The 16,516-nt window shown below is 51.0% G+C and overlaps 1 protein-coding gene across 2 annotated transcripts in view; it reads left to right on the top strand.

The window, feature by feature from the left end:
- Nucleotides 1-16,516, top strand: part of srp72 (signal recognition particle 72) — a 171,053-nt gene that overhangs the window by 21,555 nt on the left and 132,982 nt on the right. The gene's annotated exons all lie outside the window — the stretch shown is intronic.

Below are 16,516 nucleotides of genomic sequence, written 5' to 3'. Positions count from 1 at the left end.
CCTCTCTCGCTCTCCCTGCCTCTCTCTCGCTCTCTCTCGCTCTCCTCTCTCGCTCTCCTGCCTCTCTCTCGCTCTCTCTCGCTCTCTCTCGCTCTCTCTCGCTCTCTCTCGCTCTCTCTCGCTCTCTCTCGCTCTCTCTCGCTCTCTCTCGCTCTCCTCGCTCTCGCTCTCTCTCGCTCTCTCTCGCTCTCTCTCGCTCTCTCTCGCTCTCTCTCGCTCTCTCTCGCTCTCTCTCGCTCTCTCCGCTCTCTCCCTGCTCTCTCTCCCTGCCTCTCTCTCCCTGCCTCTCTCTCCCTGCCTCTCTCTCCCTGCCTCTCTCTCCCTGCCTCTCTCTCCCTGCCTCTCTCTCCCTGCCTCTCTCTCCCTGCCTCTCTCTCCCTGCCTCTCTCTCCTCTGCCTCTCTCTCCCTGCCTCTCTCTCTCTCTCCTTCCCTCTCTCTCTCTCCTTCCCTCTCTCTCTCTCTCCTTCCCTCTCTCTCTCTCTCCTTCCCTCTCTCTCTCTCTCCTTCCCTCTCTCTCTCTCTCCTTCCCTCTCTCTCTCTCTCCTTCTCTCTCTCTCTCCTCTCTCTCTCCTCTCTCTCTCTCTCTCTCTCTCTCTCTCTCTCTCCCTGCCTCTCTGTCTCTCTCACTGCCTCTCTCTTTCCCTGCCTCTCTCTCCCTGCCGCTCTCTCTCTCTCTCTCTCTCTCTGTCTCTGTCTCTCTCTCTCTCTCTCTAACTGCAAGATTCCATCTGAAATAAAGATTCTTATCCTTTTACTTTCATTATTTTTCACCCCTCTTTCCCCTTTGTGTTTGTTTGTCTGCGTGTGTGGAAAGGCGGGCGGTAGTTAACTAGTTGTGTTTGTTGCCTATCTTTAGTTACTGTTAACAATAAAAAGTTAATTGTGTTTAAATTTACAAACCAGGTGGATGTAGTTACTGGGCAGCCGAAAGTTACTTTTAACCAAGTTGCGACTCCAGGTCAAGTGGGGCTGGAATGAACTGCGCCCGGGCCCAGGGTGTTTGAACAACATCCCTTTGTGACCTCTCTCTATCAATGTTTGTTGCTTCCAACAAGAGCAGGATTTATATTATGACCATTGACTGAGCTAAGCTTTTGACAGAGTGTCGAACCTTGTCTCTGACATTGCTCTCCACGCTAGAATGTCCAAACAAGTTTGTCAGAATCCTGTGCCCATTACATGGTTGTACCTGTCTGTGCTGTGATGAAATGTCTGATGCATTTGCTGTAAGATAAAAGTAAATTTACCACAGTCCCAGATGACCATAGGCTGCTTTCTGCTTTGAGGGGGAGAGCCGACTGGCGGTGGTTTAACCTGAGGATCACTGCACCTTGGGCAAGGGGCAAGGTTGAGAAGGCAGAACCTGGAACTTCCGGGTGCGGCGATGACCAGCTGAGTCGCACGTTTCGGCAGCTCCCTGTGAAACGGACTTTTGGGCTCTTGATAGGAGCCCCAACGGCAATTTTAACGGCTGAAAACACCGTGCGGTAAACCAGAAGGGTGTTCCCCCTGGACACGGATGGAAAAAGGAGAGGAAAGTGGCCGGATTGCAGCGGATCCTTTGGAACAACGGCAAGGAAGGCAAGCAGAAACCAAGATGGCGTCGGAAGGTGGCAGTTTCATATGGGGCCCTGAACAACAAGAGTTTTTGAAACGCTGCGTGGAGGAGATAAAAAAGGAAATGAAGAAAGAGTTGTTGGCCCCGATATTACAGGCGATTGAAGGGCTGAAAGAGGAACAAAAGACCCAGGAGCAGGAGCTTCGGGTCGTGAAGGCGAAAGCAGCAGAGAATGAAAACGATATACAGGGCCTGGTGGTGAAGTCGGAGATACAGGAGGCACACCAGAAACGATCTGTGGAGAGGTTGGAGGCACTGGAAAATAACGCAAGGAGGAACAACTTGAGGATTCTTGGCCTTCCTGAAGGTGTGGAGGGGGCGGACGTCGGGGCATATGTGGGCACGATGCTGCATTCGTTAATGGGAGCGGAGGCCCCGACGGGTCCGTTGGAGGTGGAGGGAGCATACCGAGTTATGGTGCGAGGATCGAGAGCAGGAGAAGCTCCCAGAGCCATAGTGGGATAGAGAAATGGTCCTTAGATGGGCGAAGAAAACTCGGTGTAGTAAATGGGAGAACGCGGTGATCCGCGTCTATCAAGATTGGAGTGCGGAGGTGGCGAGAAGGAGGGCGAGCTTTAATCGGGCCAAAGCGGTACTTCACAAAAAAAAGATAAAGTTTGGAATGCTGCAACCGGCAAGACTGTGGGTCACATATCAAGGGAGGCACCACTACTTTGAGACGGCGGATGAAGCGTGGACTTTTATTGTAGAAGAAAAATTGGAATGATTGGACTACGAAAATGAACGTTTGGACAAAGTGGTGGGACGAGTGGGGGGGGGGGCGAAGAGGGATTGTATGATTAATCCTGCGGTATGGTAACTTTTCTTTCTCCCACAGGTGGTGATGGGGGGAGGTGGGGAGGGAGAGGAGATGGGGCGTTGTCCATGGGAGGCGGGGCCGAGGGAGAGGCGCGGGCTTGGTTCCCGCGCTATGATAATTATGGCGGGAATAGAGAAGCAGGAAGGAGGGGGCGCCGCACGGGGCGAGCCGTGATCACGGGGGGAAGCCGAGGTCAGCCAGAGTTTGCTGACTTCTGGAGCAACATGGGGGGAGTAATTACGCTAGCGGGGGGTCTAGCGGGGGGGGGGGGGGGGGAGGGGGGAATTACTGGGTTGCTGCTGCTGGGGAAAGGGGGGAGTGGGTACGGGAAAGGATGGGCGGGGGGGGCACCGTCAGGGAGAAATACAGCTGCGTGGGAACTGGGCGAGAAGCTGGAAAAAGATGATGGCTAACCGGCAAGGGGGGGGGGGGGTGGGAAGCCCCCCAACTCGGCTGATCACGTGGAACGTGAGGGGGCTTAACGGGCCGATAAAGAGGGCACGAGTACTCGCACACCTTAAGAAACTTAAAGCAGATGTGGTCATGTTACAGGAAACGCACCTGAAACTGATAGATCAGGTTAGGTTGCGCAAAGGATGGGTAGGGCAGGTGTTCCATTCGGGGCTGGATGCGAAAACAGGGGGGTGGCTATATTAGTGGGGAAGCGGGTAATTGTTCGAGGCAAAGACTATAGTGGCGGATAACGGGGGCAGATACGTGATGGTGAGTGGCAAATTACAGGGAGAGATGGTGGTGTTGGTAAACGTGTATGCCCCGAATTGGGACGATGCCAATTTTATGAGGCGAATGCTAGGACGCATCCCAGACCTAGAGACCGGAAAGCTGATAATGGGGGGAGACTTTAACACGGTGTTGGAACCAAGGCTGGATAGGTCGAAGTCCAGGACTGGTAGGAGGCCGGCAGCAGCCAAGGTGCTTAAGGATTTTATGGAGCAGATGGGAGGGGTGGACCCGTGGAGATTCAGTAGACCTAGGAGTAAGGAGTTCTCGTTTTTCTCCTATGTCCATAAAGTCTATTCACGCATAGACTTTTTTGTGTTGGGTAGGGCATTGATCCCGAGGGTGAGGGGAACGGAATATACGGCTATAGCCATTTTGGATCATGCCCCACACTGGGTAGACTTGGAGATAGGGGAGGAAACAAGAGGGCGTCCACCCTGGAGAATGGACATGGGACTAATGGCGGATGAGGGGGTGTGCTTAAGGGTGAGGGGATGCATTGAAAAGTACTTGGAACTCAATGACAATGGGGAGGTTCAGGTGGGAGTGGTCTGGGAGGCGTTGAAGGCGGTGGTTAGGGGGGAGCTGATATCAATAAGGACACAAAGGGAAGCAGGAGAGTAAGGAACGGGAGCGGTTGTTGCAAGAACTTTTGAGGGTGGACAGACAGTATGCGGAAGCACCGGAGGAGGGACTGTATAGGGAAAGGCAAAGGCTGCATGTGGAATTTGACTTGCTGACCACAGGCACTGCAGAGGCACAATGGAGGAAGGCGCAGGGTGTACAGTATGAATATGGAGAGAAGGCGAGCAGATTGCTGGCACACCAATTGAGGAAAAGGGGAGCAGCGAGGGAAATAGGGGGGGTGAGAGACGAAGATGGAGAGACGGAGCGGGGAGCGGAGAGAGTGAATGAAGTGTTTAAGACATTTTATAAAAAATTGTATGAAGCTCAACCCCCGGATGGGAGGGAGAGAATGATGGAGTTTTTGGATCGGCTGGAAATTCCCAAGGTGGAAGAGCAGGAAAGGATGGGATTGGGAGCACAGATCACGGTAGAAGAAGTGGTGAAAGGAATTAGCAACATGCAGACGGGAAAGGCCCCGGGACCGGACGGATTCCCAGTTGAATTTTACAGAAAATGTTTGGACTTGCTCGCCCCGCTACTGACGAGGACCTTTAACGAGGCAAAGGAAAGGGGACAACTGCCCCCGACTATGTCAGAAGCAACGATATCGCTTCTTTTAAAGAAGGAAAAGGATCCGCTACAATGCGGGTCCTACAGACCAATCTCCCTCCTCAATGTAGATGTCAAAGTTTTGGCCAAGGTAATGGCAATGAGAATAGAGGAATGTGTCCCGGGGGTGGTTCATGAGGACCAAACTGGGTTTGTGAAGGGGAGACAGCTGAACACGAACATACGGAGGTTGTTAGGGGTAATGATGATGGCTCCACCAGAGGGTGAAACGGAGATAGTAGTGGCGATGGATGCCGAGAAAGCATTTGATAGAGTGGAGTGGGATTATCTGTGGGAGGCGTTGAGGAGATTTGGGTTCGGAGAGGGGTATGTTAGATGGGTGCAGCTGTTGTATAGGGCCCCAGTGGCGAGTGTGGTCACGAATGGACGGGGATCGGCATATTTTCGGCTCCATAGAGGGACAAGGCAGGGATGTCCTCTGTCCCCATTACTGTTTGCACTGGCGATTGAGCCCCTGGCGATAGCGCTGAGAGGTTCCAAGGGATGGAGGGGAATACTTAGGGGAGGAGAAGAACACCGGGTATCTTTATATGCGGATGATCTGCTACTATATGTGGCGGATCCAGCGGAGGGGATGCCAGAAATAATGCGGATACTTGGGGAGTTTGGGGATTTTTCAGGGTATAAATTGAACATGGGGAAGAGTGAGCTGTTTGTGGTGCATCCAGGGGAGCAGAGTAGAGAAATAGAAGACCTACCGTTGAGGAAGGTAACAAGAGACTTTCGTTACCTGGGGATCCAGATAGCTAAGAATTGGGGCACATTGCACAGGCTAAATTTGAAGCGGTTGGTGGAACAGATGGAGGAAGATTTCAAGAGATGGGATATGGTAGCATTGTCAATGGCAGGGAGGGTGCAGGCGGTTAAGATGGTGGTCCTCCCGAGATTCCTCTTTGTGTTTCAGTGTCTCCCGGTGGTGATCACGAAGGCTTTTTTCAAAAGGATAGAAAAGAGTATCATGGGTTTTGTTTGGGCCGGGAAGACTCCGAGAGTGAGGAAGGGATTCTTACAGCGTAGTAGGGATAGGGGGGGGCTGGCACTACCGAGCCTAAGTGAGTATTATTGGGCCGCTAATATTTCAATGGTGAGTAAGTGGATGGGAGAGGAGGAAGGAGCGGCGTGGAAGAGATTAGAGAGGGCGTCCTGTAGGGGGACCAGCCTGCAGGCTATGGTGACAGCCCCATTGCCGTTCTCACCAAGGAACTATACCACGAGTCCGGTGGTGGTAGCTACACTGAAGATTTGGGGACAGTGGAGACGACATAGGGGAAAGACCGGAGCACTGGGGGGGTCCCCGATAAGAAACAACCATAGGTTTGCCCCGGGGGGAATGGATGGGGGATATGGAATGTGGCAAAGAGCAGGTATAACGCAATTGAAAGATCTATTTGTGGATGGGAAGTTTGCGAGTCTGGGAGCGCTGACCGAGAAATATGGGTTGCCCCAAGGGAATGCATTCAGGTACATGCAATTGAGGGCTTTTGCGAGGCAACAGGTGAGGGAATTCCCGCAGCTCCCGACACAAGAGGTGCAGGACAGAGTCATCTCAAAGAAATGGGTGGGGGACGGTAAGGTGTCGGATATATGTAGGGAAATGAGAGACGAAGGGGAGACTATGATGGACGAACTAAAAGGGAAATGGGAAGAAGAGCTAGGGGAGGAGATTGAGGAGGGGATGTGGGCAGATGCCCTAAACAGGGTAAACTCGTCGTCCTCATGCGCCAGGCTAAGCCTGATTCAGTTTAAGGTATTACACAGGGCACATATGACTGGAACACGGCTCAGTAAATTTTTTGGGGTGGAGGATAGGTGTGCGAGGTGCTCGAGAAGCCCAGCGAATCATACCCATATGTTTTGGTCATGCCCGGCACTACAGGGGTTTTGGATGGGGGGTGACAAAGGTGCTTTCGAAAGTAGTAGGAGTCCGGGTCGAACCAAGCTGGGGGTTGGCTATATTTGGGGTTGCACAAGAGCCGGGAGTGCAGGAGGCGAAAGAGGCCGATGTTTTGGCCTTTGCGTCCCTAGTAGCCCGGCGCAGAATATTGCTAATGTGGAAAGAAGCCAAGCCCCCAGGGGTGGAGACCTGGATAAATGATATGGCGGGGTTCATAAAGTTAGAGCGGATTAAGTTCGTCCTAAGGGGGTCGGCTCAAGGGTTTACTCGGCGGTGGCAACCGTTCGTCGAATATCTTGCGGATAGATAGGGGAGAACAAAGAAGGCAGCAGCAGCGGCCCAGGACTTGGGGGGGGGGGGGAGGGAGGGATGGGGGGGGGGATGGGGGGGGGGGGGGGGAGGGAGGGAGGGATGGGGGGGGGATGGGGGGGGGAGGGGGAATGGGGGGGGGATGGGGGGGGGGGGGGGAGGGAGGGATGGGGGGGGGGATGGGGGGGGGGCCTGAGACAAGGCAGTTGCCAATTAGGGCTAGTTTTTATTTTTTGTTATTTAATATTTATTTGTTGTTGTTTTTGTTTAAATTTAAAAAGGTCATTATTATCTGTATTGTTACAATGTTGTGTAAAGGATGCACAATGTACTGTGTTGGTTGACCAAAAATTTTCAATAAAATATTATTTAAAAAAAAAAAGAGAAGGCAGAACCTTAATGAATAACCTCAGCTGTTACGGGGTTTGAATCTTCGCTGCTGGCCTTGCTCTCCATCAGCTGTCTAGCCCAGAGAGGCATAAAGCCAGGATGAATCGTGGCTTCCCACCACCTGAAACTCTTTATTGCAATGTGTAAGAAAGCCATGAGACTCTTGCCAGCAAACATCAACATTCGATTCTGTACAGGAAAACCCTGCAATCTTTCCAGACTCTGTGCCTTTACTAAAGACTCCGAGGCAGTAATCAGTGCGATTCTGCATGTGGATGATTTAGCTGGCTTTAGTCATGCTCCACCAGGGCTGTCTGGACCGGTCAGACTTCCGGTGGCGGCCATGGAGTGAGTGGTCACACACACACGGCAGCTCCAGTTTGAAGGCATAGGTTTTGACATTTTTTACTCATTAGTTGGGTAGTTTCGGCAGAAATGTGGAGCGGAAAGTGTGAGAGAAGAAGCTCTCCCCTGGATTGGCATTGACCTGGCAGAAGACGGTGCCGGCCTGGCTAAGGAGTTGGAGGAGATCTGTGGCCCAGCAGCAATTGTAAGAGTGGTGGAGGGGGAAGGGTCGCCGTCGGTGGGAAAGTTTCAGATGGAGTAGTTGATCGGAGAATTAACAGTGCAGTAGGAGGCCATTCGTGTCTGCCCCTCCCGGTTTTGTTTTGTGTGAATTCTGGTGATTTATCTTGTTGGGGTGTGATGGATGGGGCCCGATGGATTGCGTTGATATTCAGAGTGGTTGCGGGCCAGTCTCGGATCGTGTTTTCGGGATCCTTAAGTGGGAGGAGCAGCCCCAAGTCGTGGTCCACATAGGTACTAATGACATAGGTAGGAAAAGGGATAGGGATGTAAGGCAGGAATTCAGGGAGCTAGGGTGGAAACTTAGATCTAGGACAAACAGATATTATCTCTGGATTGTTACCCGTGCCACGTGCCAGCGAGACGAGGAATAGGGAGAGAGAGGAGTTGAACACGTGGTTACAGGGATGGTGCAGGAGGGAGGGTTTCAGATTCCTGGATAATTGGGGCTCATTCTGGGGTCGGTGGGACCTCTACAAACGGGATGGTCTACACCTGGACCATGGGGGTACCAATATCCTGGGGGGGAAATTTGCTAATGCTCTTCGGGAGGGTTTAAACTAGTTCAGCAGGGCCTTGGGAACCCCTCCAGTATATAGGAGGTTGAGAGTAGTGAGGTCATGAGTAAGGATTCAAAGTTGCAGGAGTGTACCGGCAGGCAGGAAGGTGGTTTAAAGTGTGTCTTCTTCAATGCCAGGTGGGTGAACTTGCGGCATGGGTTGGTACCTGGGACTTCGATGTTGTGGCCATTTCGGAGACATGGATAGAGCAGGGACAGGAATGGTTGTTGCAGCTGCCGGGGTTTAGATATTTCAGTAAGTGCAGGGAAGGTGGTAAAAGAGGGGGAGGGGTGGCATTGTTCGTCAAGAACAGTATTACGGTGGCAGAAAGGACGTTTGATGAGGACTCGTCTACTGAGGTAGTATGGGCTGAGGTTAGAAACAGGAAAGGAAAGGTCACCCTGTTCGGGGTTTTCTATAGGCCTCTGAAAAGTTCCAGAGATGTAGAGGAAAGGATTACAAAGATGATTCTGGATAGGAGCAAAAGCAACAGGGTAGTTGTTATGGGGGACTTTAACTTTCCAAATATTGACTGGAAACTCTATAGTTTGAGTACTTTAGATGGGTCCGTTTTTGTCCAATGTGTGCAGGAGGGTTTCCTGACACAGTATGTAGATAGGCCAACGAGAGGCGAGGCCATATTGGATTTGGTACTGGGTAATGAACCAGGACAGGTGTTAGATTTGGAGGTAGATGAGCACTTTGGTGATAGTGACCACAATTCGATTACGTTTACTTTAGTGATGGAAAGGGATAGGTATATACCGCAGGGCAAGAGTTATATCTGGGGGAAAGGCAATTATGATGCGATGAGGCAAGACTTAGGATGCATCCGATGGAGAGGAAAACTGCAGGGGATGGGCACAATGGAAATGTGGAGCTTGTTCAAGGAACAGCTATTGCATGTCCTTGATAAGTATGTACCTGTCAGGCAGGGAGGAAGTGGTCGAGCGAGGGAACCGTGGTTTACTAAAGCAGTCGAAACACTTGTCAAAAGGAAGAAGGAGGCTTATGTAAAGATGAGACATGAAGGTTCAGTTAGGGCGCTCGAGAGTTACAAGTTAGCGAGGAAGGATCTAAAGAGAGAGAGCTAAGAAGAGCCAGGAGGGGACATGAGAAGTCTTTGGCAGGTAGGATCAAGGATAACCCTAAAGCTTTCTATAGATATACCAGGAATAAAAGAATGACTAGGATAAGCGTAGGGCCAGTCAAGGACGGTAGTCGGAAGTTGTGCGTGGAGTCCGAGGAGATAGGAGAGGTGCTAAATGAATATTTTTCATCAATATTCACACAGGAAAAAGACAATGTTGTCGAGGAGAATACTGAGATTCAGGCGACTAGACTAGAAGGGCTTGAGGTTCATAAGGAGGAGGTGTTAGCAATTCTGTAAAGTGTGAAAATAGATAAGTCCCCTGGGCCGGATGGGATTTATCCTAGGATTCTCTGGGAAGCTAGGGAGGAGCTTGCTGAGCCTTTGGCTTTGATCTTTAAGTCATCTTTGTCTACAGGAATAGTGCCAGAAGACTGGAGGATAGCAAATGTTGTCCCCTTGTTCAAGAAGGGGAGTAGAGACAACCCCGGTAACAATAGACCAGTGAGCCTTACTTCTGTTGTGGGCAAAGCCTTGGAAAGGTTTATAAGAGATAGGATGTATAATCATCTGGAAAGGAATAATTTGATTAGAGATAGTCAACACGGTTTTGTGAAGGGTAGGTCGTGCTTCACAAACCTTATTGAGTTCTTTGAGAAGGTGACCAAACAGGTGGATGAGGGTAAAGCAGTTGATGTGGTGTATATGGATTTCAGTAAAGCGTTTGATAAGATTCCCCACGGTAGGCTACTGCAGAAAATTCGGAGGCATGGGATTCAGGGTGATTTAGCAGATTGGATCAGAAATTGGCTAGCTGGAAGAAGACAAAGGGTGGTGGTTGATGGGAAATGTTCAGACTGGAGTCCGGTTACTAGTGGTGTACCACAAGGATCTGTTTTGGGGCCACTGCTGTTTGTCATTTTTATTAATGACCTGGAGGAGGGTGTAGAAGGATGGGTGAGTAAATTTGCAGATGACACTAAAGTCGGTGGAGTTGTGGACAGTGCGGAAGGATGTTACAAGTTACAGAGGGACATAGGTAAGCTGCAGCGTGGGCTGAGAGGTGGCAAATGGAGTTTAATGCAGAAAAGTGTGAGGTGATTCATTTTGGAAGGAATAACAGGAAGACAGAGTACTGGGCTAATGGTAAGATTCTTGGTAGTGTGGATGAGCAGAGAGATCTCGGTGTCCATATACATCGATCCCTGAAAGTTGCCACCCCGGTTGAGAGGGCTGTTAAGGTGTACGGTGGACTTCCGGTGACGGCGGGCGGGAGGCGGCCGCACAATGGAGGGCTCCCGTTCGGGAACGGCATATTCGGGGCTTTAAGCCCGGTCCCAGGGTCCACGGAGGCGCCAGAAGCAGGGAGAAGGCACGGAGGAGGCACAGTGAAGGCACAGAAAAAAAAAGAAAAATGTTGGGGGTAAGCAAAAAAAGGCTCCAAAAAAAACAGCTGAAGGTCCGTCGGGGAGTGGAAAGGTCACCGAGGGGTCACCAAGGAAAATGGAGGCTGGAGCACCAGGGGAGGCTGCATTGCTTATGGCTGAAGAAATAACTAAGGTGATGGCTGCGGAATTCGAAAAGCAGTTGGCGCAGATTGCGAAATGCATGGAGACGGTGAGGAAGGAGATGAGGGAGGTTTTGAGTGTGCTGGTGGAGGAGGCGGTTTCCCCGGTGATGACGGTGGTGTCGGGCGCAATGGCGGAGGTGCGAGAGCAAGGGGAGGCGCTGAAGGAAGTGGAGGAGACGTTATTGCAGCACGGTGATCAACTTGCCTCGATGGGGAAGGAGATGCGGAAGGTGATGGATACTAACAAGGATCTGCGAGGAAAACTGGAAGACCAGGAAAACAGATCCAGGCGACAGAATTTGAGGATTGTGGGGCTGCCTGAAGGAGTTGAAGGACCGAAGCCGACTGAGTATTTTGCTGTGATGCTGGCAAAACTATTGGGGGAGGGGGAGGATCCCTCCCGATATGAACTGGATCGGGCTCATCGGTCGAAGAGGCCTGTACCAAAGGCGAGTGAGCCGCCAAGGGCAGTGACTCTGTGCTTCCGTCGGTACAGTGTGAAGGAGAAGGTCCTGAGCTGGGCCAAGCAGAAGCAGGTGGTGCAGTGGGCTGGAGCTGGTATACGTGTATACCAGGACTTTACGGTGGAGCTGGCGAGGAGGCGGGCTGCCTTCAACCGGGTGAAGAGGGCACTGTACATTAGCAAGGTGCGGTGCGGCATTGTATATCCAGCGAAGCTGAGGGTGACTTACAAGCTCAGGGACTTTTATTTTGGAACGGCGGAAGCAGCGGAGGAGTTTGCGAAAGCAGAAGGACTGTGGCAGAACTGACAAATTGAGGAATGGCCGTGTGCCGATGTAACCTCATGACTGTATTTTCTTCTTTTTTGTATCACTGCGTGCGGGGGTATGGGCTAAAGGAGCCAATGTTGTATATATTTGGACAAGGGAAGGGACGGGACTTTCACTCGAAATGAGGGCTCTTTGGGGTGTAGGTGGATATGCGGGGTTTGTGTGCTAAAAGGGGATCTTTGGGCTTTCCTAGGGCCGGGCAAGGGGGAAAGGGACCCGGGCGGGGGCCTCCACGCTGGCCGGTTTAAGCCAGCCAGTGAACGGGAGTGAGGTGGGGGGAAGGGCTGCGGCCATCGGAGCCTGGCAGAACAGGGTCCGAGTGGTCTAGCCGGGGTGGAAAGTTGGGGGGAAGGAACCGAGGTTGGGAGGAGGAGTTTTACAAGAGGCATTGGACGGGAGGAGCTGAAGACTTTGCGGGGGGCGGGGGGGGGGGGGGGGAGAAGAGAGGCTGTGTAAGGTTAAGGGTGACTACGGGCAATCCTTGATTCCTTTTTGTCATTTGTATATGTGAACATGCGGGTTTGGGGGTTGGTGGGTAGATGGGATCGTTGTTATTATGGGGATTGACATATCTTGCTGATTATTGTTCATTGTTGATGGATGTAAATGTGGGAGAAAATGTGAAAAAGGAGGAGAATAAAAAATATTATATTTTTTAAAAAAGGTGTACGGTGTGTTAGCTTTTATTGGAAGAGGGATTGAGATTCGGAGCCATGAGGTCATGTTGCAGCTGTACAAAACTCTGGTGCGGCCGCATTTGGAGTATTGCGTGCAATTCTGGTCGCCACATTATAGGAAGGATAGAACATAGAACATAGAACGATACAGCGCAGTACAGGCCCTTCGGCCCACGATGTTGCACCGAAACAAAAGCCATCTAACCTACACTATGCCATTATCATCCATATGTTTATCCAATAAACTTTTAAATGCCCTCAATGTTGGCGAGTTCACTACTGTTGCAGGTAGGGCATTCCACGGCCTCACTACTCTTTGCGTAAAGAACCTACCTCTGACCTCTGTCCTATATCTATTACCCCTCAGTTTAAAGCTATGTCCCCTCGTGCCAGCCATTTCCATCCGCGGGAGAAGGCTCTCACTGTCCACCCTACCTAACCCCCTGATCATTTTGTATGCCTCTATTAAGTCTCCTCTTAACCTTCTTCTCTCCAACGAAAACCACCTCAAGTCCATCAGCCTTTCCTCATAAGATTTTCCCTCCATACCAGGCAACATCCTGGTAAATCTCCTCTGCACCCGCTCCAAAGCCTCCACGTCCTTCCGATAATGCGGTGACCAGAACTGTACGCAATACTCCAAATGCGGCCGCACCAGAGTTTTGTACAGCTGCAACATGACCTCCCGACTCTGGAACTCAATCCCTCTACCAATAAAGGCCAACACTCCATAGGCCTTCTTCACAACCCTATCAACCTGGGTGGCAACTTTCAGGGATCTATGTACATGGACACCTAGATCCCTCTGCTCATCCACACTTCCAAGAACTTTACCATTAGCCAAATATTCCGCATTCCTGTTATTCCTTCCAAAGTGAATCACCTCACACTTCTCTACATTAAACTCCATTTGCCACCTCTCAGCCCAGCTCTGCAGCTTATCTATATCCCTCTGTAACCTGCTACATCCTTCCACACTGTCGACAACACCACCGACTTTAGTGTCGTCTGCAAATTTACTCACCCACCCCTCTGCGCCTTCCTCTAGGTCATTGATAAAATTGACAAACAGCAACGGCCCCAGAACAGATCCTTGTGGTACGCCACTTGTAACTGAACTCCATTCTGAACATTTCCCATCAACCACCACCCTCTGTCTTCTTTCAGCTCGCCAATTTCTGATCCACATCTCTAAATCTCCCTCAATCCCCAGCCTCCGTATTTTCTGCAGTAGCCTACCGTGGGGAACCTTATCAAACGCTTTACTGAAATCCATATACACCACATCAAGGATGTGGAAGCATTGGAAAGGGTGCAGAGGAGATTTACCAGGATGTTGCCTGGTATGGAGGGAAGATCTTATGAGGGAAGGCTGAGGGACTTGAGGCCGTTTTCGTTAGAGAGAAGAAGGTTAAGAGGTGACTTAATTGAGGCATACAAGATGATCAGAGGATTGGATAGGGTGGACAGTGAGAGCCTTTTTCCTCGGATGGTGATGTCTAGCACGAGGGGGACAAAGCTTTAAATTGAGGGGAGCTAGATATAGGACAGATGTCAGAGGTAGGTTCTTTACTCGGAGAGTAGTAAGGGCGTGGAATGCCCTGCCTGCAGCAGTAGTGGACTCACCAACACTAAGGGCATTCAAATGGTCATTGGATAGACACATGGACAATAGGGGAATAGTGCAGATGGGCTTTAGAGTGGTTTCACAGGTCGGGCCAACATCGAGGGCCGAAGGCTCTGTAATGTTGTACTGCGCTGTAATGTTGTATGTTCTATGTTCAGTCTTCCCTGCTGTTACCAGACTCCTGAATGGCCCTCCTATGGACTGAACAGAGCTCTCTACGCATCTTCTTTACTGTGCTGGCGCTATACTTCATATGCTTCACCTCATGTCTATGTATTTACATTGTCTATTTATCGTATGTCCTATGTTTTTCATGTATGAACTATCCGCCTGTACTGTATGCAGAACAATACTGTTCACTGTTCCTTGGTACATGTGACAAATCTAAATCTAATCTGTTGCACAGGCTACAGTGGGGTTGGTGAGCGGGGGGGTGGGTCTATGGGTTCCTTCGGTCAGGAGACGCCACGCAAGCGAGCAATACTACTGAACGGGTGGGGGGGTGAGGCTGGGTGATTTGACTGGGTTAGGGAGGGGAGTGCGACGTGACAGATTTGGAGGATGCGCGTGGTCATGGGCAGGGGGGCCTACTTGGATGGGCCCAATTTTGAGTCGGATTGGGCGAGGTAGAACTTAGGGGAGAGGATGGGGGACAAAGAACAAAAAGCACAGGAAAAGGCCCTTTAACCCTCCAAACATGTACCAGTCATGATACCTCCTTGGCTAAAACCCTCAGCACTTCCTAGTGCCGTATCCCTCTATACACATCCTATCCATGTGTTTGTCGAGATGCCTTTTGAACGCTGTTAATGTATCTGCTTCCACAACCTTCCCTGGCAACGCGTTCCAGGCACTCCCCATTGTCCGTGTAAAAAAAACCTGCCTCGCTCATCTCCTCTAAAGGGGGGCACAATAGTATAGTGGTTAGCACGGTTTCTTCACAGCTCCAGGGCCCCAGCTTGGGTCACTGTCTGTGCGGAGTTTGCACTTTCTCCCCGTGTCTGCGTGGGTTTCCTCCAGGTGCTCCGGTTTCCTCCCACAGTCCAAAGAACGTAAAACATACAGTGCAGAAGGAGGCCATTCGGCCCATCGAGTCTGCACTGACCCAGTTAAGCCCTCACTTCCACCCTATCCCTGTAACCCAACAACCCCTCCTAACCTTTTTGGACACTTTTGGACTGTAGGAGGAAACCGGAGCACCCGGAGGAAACCCACGCAGAGACGGGGAGAACGTGCAGACTCCGCACAGACTGTGTCCCAGCAGGGAATCGAACCTGGGACCCTGGAGCTGTGAAGCCACAGTGCTAGCCACTTGTGCTACCGTGCTGCCCAGTGCTCCCGTGCTGCTCAGATGTGCAGGCTAGCTGGATTGGACATGCTAAACTGCCCTTAGTGTCCAAAAAAAAGTTTGGTGGGGTTATGGGGATACGGTGGTGGTGGTGGGGGGGGGGGGTGGTGAGCTTTCCAAAGGCTGATGCAGACTCGATGGGCCGAATAGCCTCCTTTTGCACCGCAAATTCAATGAACTTAAAATTTGCCCCACGGACCTGAGATCTATGCCCTCTGGTGACTGACCCCTCCACCCTGGGAAAGAGTGCTTGCCGATCCACTCTCTCCATGCCTCTCATAATCTTGACCTCTACAGGTCACCTCTCAACCTCCGTCTTTCTCATGAAAACAGTCCGAGTCTATTCAGCCTCTTCCCATAGCTAACACCCTCCAGATCAGGCAACACTTTGGTAAACCTCCTCTGCACCCTCTCCAACGCCTCCACATCCTTCTGGTAGTGTGACAACCAGAATTGTACGCAATATTCCAAGTGCGGCCGTAGCAAGGTTCTATACATCTGTAGCATGGCTTGCCAATTTTTATACTCGATGCCCCTTCCAATGAAGCCAACATTCCGTATGGAATTGTGACTGAAATGTCCACGGGTTAAACAAACCGGTCATGGGAGCGGATTTTAACTGTGTGATGGAGCCGAGGGTGGACAGGTCGAGCCTCAAGTCGATGGGAAGGTCGAGATGGCGAGAGAGCTGGGAGGATTTATGGATAGAATGGGGATGGTGGATCCATGGAGGTTCAGGAGCCCGGGGGGAGAGGGATTACTCCTTCTCGCACGTGTACAAGATATACTCTAGAATTGATGTTTTTTCATGATGAGTTGGGCGGTACTGATGGGGATAGTAGGGGGATATGTGGGAATTGTGATTTTGGACCCTGTGCCACATTGGCTGGATGTGAGGCTTTGTTTGGGGCAGCTGCAGAGGCTGGGGTGGAGGTTGGATTCAGGACTTTTGCGGACAAGGCGTTTTGTGAGAAGGTGAGAATGGCGATTGGGAACTATGTGGAGCTTATTCAGAATGGGGAGGTGTTGGCGACCTTGTCCTGGGAAGCTTTGAAAGCTGTGGTCCAGGGTGAGGTCATTTTGTTTAAGGCGCATAGGAATATGAGGGGGAGGGAGGAACACTGGCGGCTGTTAGACGATATAGTCGAGGTGCACAGGAGATATTTGGTGGCCGTGAAGAGATCAGCAACACTTAATTATATTAAAGGTGCTATATAAAAATGTTTATTTTGTATAAA

This window comes from Scyliorhinus torazame, chromosome 3, assembly GCF_047496885.1.
Source record: "Scyliorhinus torazame isolate Kashiwa2021f chromosome 3, sScyTor2.1, whole genome shotgun sequence".
In the NCBI taxonomy this organism is placed as follows: Eukaryota; Metazoa; Chordata; class Chondrichthyes; order Carcharhiniformes; family Scyliorhinidae; genus Scyliorhinus; species Scyliorhinus torazame.
This window is presented reverse-complemented; position numbering and strand designations above follow the sequence as displayed.